This window comes from Crocuta crocuta, unplaced genomic scaffold (genome assembly GCF_008692635.1).
Source record: "Crocuta crocuta isolate KB4526 unplaced genomic scaffold, BGI_CrCroc_1.0 scaffold7, whole genome shotgun sequence".
Classification (NCBI taxonomy): Eukaryota; Metazoa; Chordata; class Mammalia; order Carnivora; family Hyaenidae; genus Crocuta; species Crocuta crocuta.
The window spans coordinates 471,976-475,601 of NW_027531904.1; positions in this window are offsets into that span (position 1 = coordinate 471,976).

Below are 3,626 nucleotides of genomic sequence, written 5' to 3' on the forward strand. Positions count from 1 at the left end.
AGCTGGTCCCCCAGCCCCTTTGCTGCTTGAACCTGCCTAGAAGGTTCCTTCCTGCTGCCGGGCTGCACGCCTGGTCACTGAAGCCAGATGGACTGTGCAAAGGAATCTGGGAGGCGGGGAAAGGGCAGGTGCTACGTGTCCGGGTACAAGATGCAGGTGTGTCAAAGCCCCAGTTCTCAGGTGCGGTCACTTGTAGCTAATTACCACTAAGGCCTCAAAGCTTGTCGGTGACTTTTTAAGAAATGTGAATTAAGGCAGATCCAAGGTTAGTACTGTCCGTTGCTTCCCAGCTTGTGGAGCTGAGCAGGATAGAGGAGGGATGGAGCTGTGGCGACCGACAGGGAAGCTTCTCTTGCTCTTCAGACAGGGTGGCCCCAGGTCTTCTGTGACCAAAGCTCCTAGAGTCAACTAGCCAACATTCATGGAGCTTCTGATCTGCGTCAGTGCCGTCCTTAGTCTCATAACACGCTGAGCAGCCTCATAAGGTACATACTATATTGTCCTGTTTTACAGAAGTATAATGAGGCACAGAGAAGTCCGGTGACTTCTGCAAGGTCACACGGTAGTAGAGGCCAGGACACATACTGAGTAGTCGAGCTTCAGTATTTGGGGATCGCTGTGAAGGCGTCAGCAGATGTGCAACACCGCAGGGTGGCTTGCGAGCTCGCAGAGTCTTGCTGCCCACTGCCCACTCCTCCTTACAGGCTGGGGACAGTGGGAGGGACCTCCACCAGCCCTGGCGGCGGGCGGACCTGCTCGTCTGGCCACTCGGGGTCATTCTGGGCAGAAGGCTAGGAAGGGCAGGTCGCACACTGCACTGCCACCTGCGGGCACTATTCGCCATCTGCGTGCCAACGTGCGGCACGGTGGCGCCCCCTGGGAAGAGACGTCCTTGTGCGTGTGCCTGGGGCGCTGGCCCCCAGGGGTAAGGGGGCCGGAGCTGGCCCAGTGACCTTGACGGAGCGTCCCTTCCTTTCCCCACAGCCACGTCCCCGTGCAAGATCCTCAAGTGCAACTCTGAGTTCTGGAGCGCCACGGCGGGCAGCCACTCCCCGGCCTCGGACGACGCCCCCGAGTTCTGCGCGGCGCTGCGCACCTACGCCCTGTGCACACGGCGCACGGCCCGCACCTGCCGGGGCGACCTGGCCTACCACTCGGCCGTCCATGGCATAGAGGACCTCATGAGCCAGTACAACTGCTCCAAGGATGGCCCCACCTCGCAGCCGCGCCTGCGCACCCTTCCGCCGCCGGGCGACAGCCAGGAGCGCTCCGACAGCCCCGAGATCTGCCACTACGAGAAGAGCTTCCACAAGCACTCGGCGGCCCCCAACTACACGCACTGCGGCCTCTTCGGGGACCCGCACCTCAGGACTTTCACAGACCGCTTCCAGACCTGCAAGGTGCAGGGCGCCTGGCCGCTCATCGACAACAATTACCTGAACGTGCAGGTCACCAACACGCCTGTGCTGCCCGGCTCCGCCGCCACCGCCACCAGCAAGGTAAGGCTGAGGCGTGGGCGTCGGGCTGTGACCAGGGCCCAGACCCAGGCACCTCCTGCACCCTCCCCCGTGTTCTTATTTTCAGTAAATGGGCTGGTGAGTTAGGAATGTTCCAGAGAATCTTTGTCATGAGATCAGCCAACCTGGAACCACCTCTTCATGCTGCCAGGAGAGTGACATTCCTCAGACTGCCAGACACCGCCCACCAGGGGTTGTGAAGTCAGTTTTCTGGGGTCAGGAACCGGTATACACATGGCACCTTTTTTTTAATTGGTCAGGGTAGAACAAGATGGCATAATCCAGCACCGATAGGAAAGGCAAGTTGTGAATGCGTTGTACGTGGTAAGGGGACACATTTCAGGAGGCTCAGTTTCTGTGTGTGTGTGTGTGCGTGTGCACGTGCGTGCGTGCGTACGCCCGTACCAGCACAAATGCTGGGTCTGGGAGTAACAATAGATTTCCTACTGAGGTGATCGTCCACAAATTTTATTATTTACTTTTTAATTTTTTTAATGTTTATTTTTGAGAGAGAGAGAGAGAGAGAGACACAGTGAGCAGGGGAAGGGAAGAGAGAGAGGGAGACACAGAATCCGAAGACAGGCTCCAGGCTCTGAGCTGTCAGCACAGAGCCCGATGCAGGGCTCGAACCCACGAACGGCGAGATATGACCTGAGCCGAAGTAGGATGTTTAGCCAACTGAGCCACCCAGGCACCTTGTGCACAAATTTTAGAAACACTCTCCAGAGCCTCAGTTTCGGACTTGTGGGATATTCTTTTCTTGCCCCCAATCTGTGTTGTGGTAGAATTCCAGTATTAAAACCCCGATAAAAGAGGAGCCTCTCTATAGATAGGTTTCCATTTTTGCTCTCAAAGAGGACAAACTCCTATCCGCCCTGGACAAGCAGACCCAGCCAGCCTTTGGAGGTGACATCCTGCCCCGGGCGTCTCACATGGCTGCACAGTTACAAACTGAACAAGTTTTAGAAAATGATGATTCTGGGCTACCCCACCCCCCACCCCCGCCCAGGCCAGTATGACACCAGATCTGTGGATTGGTTCAGGCGTGTGTTCTTTTTTTAAAGGCCCCAGTGTTGGCTCGTGGAGGGGATGAGGGACGCCAGGGCCGTAGGATGCTGATGGGGTCAGCAGAGCTGTGGGGTACCCTCCTGCCCTCCCTTTGCCCCACGCCTGTATTGAGAAGCCACAGCCCCAAAGCAGACAGGGTTGTGGTGGCTTGGAACAGGTGAGGGCAGAGAACCAGCCCACTGAGCACCCCAGAGGCCACCCACGCAGCTCTCTCTCCTCCCTCGGGCCAGCCCCCAAATGGGAGGTGCTTCTCCACCCTCGGTCGGCTGGGAACCACGAGCTAGCAGTGACCTGGGCCGGGGGGCTCTAGACCAGCCACGTTCTCGTTGCCATGAGAGGCGTTTCCGAACCATCTGGAGCCCCAGAGGCCGCTGGGAGCAGGTCATCTTCTGACCCGAGGAGGCCTCAGTATCTGGGTGGCGGGACCAGAGGCAGCCACGCACGTGGCCTGTGGCCCAAGCACTTGGACTCCCCCGTCCTCCCCAGGTCCTCCCTCCCCTCCCCACTTCCAGGAGGGCCTCCCGTGGCCTCCCCTTGAGACTCAGCCAGAGAGCGCAGCCTCGAGGCCAGGAGGCCAATGGGCTCTGGGAGTGCGGGGGGTGAGGGTACGTGTGCGTCCTCGGAGCCTGGCGCACCGCGGCCCCCAGGGCTTTCCAGGCTGGCACTGGGTCTGTTTTCCTAAGAAAAGCACGTTGCGAGGCGGCTCGTTGGGCAGTGCCAGGCTGGTCCACAAGGCTGTTTCTGTTCCTTCCTGTCCCCCCACGCCCAGGAGGAGGACAGTGAGGTGACCTGGCAGCCAGGAAAATTCCCGCCACCCCTCCCCCCCCCTCGCTCCGGGGGCTTTCTCGTGCGTCCAGAGGGTCTCCTACTGGGCCCATCGGCAGGGGCGGAAACAAGTGGGTCTTGGCCCCGTGGATGCCCCAGCAGGGTCTTGGCACCGGGCCGTGAAGCCTAGTGGGCGGCAGAATTGTGGCCAGTGCTCTCTCTACCCCGTCCGCCCTCTCAGCCCTCCGCAAGCGGGGGGGGGGGGGGGGGGGGGCG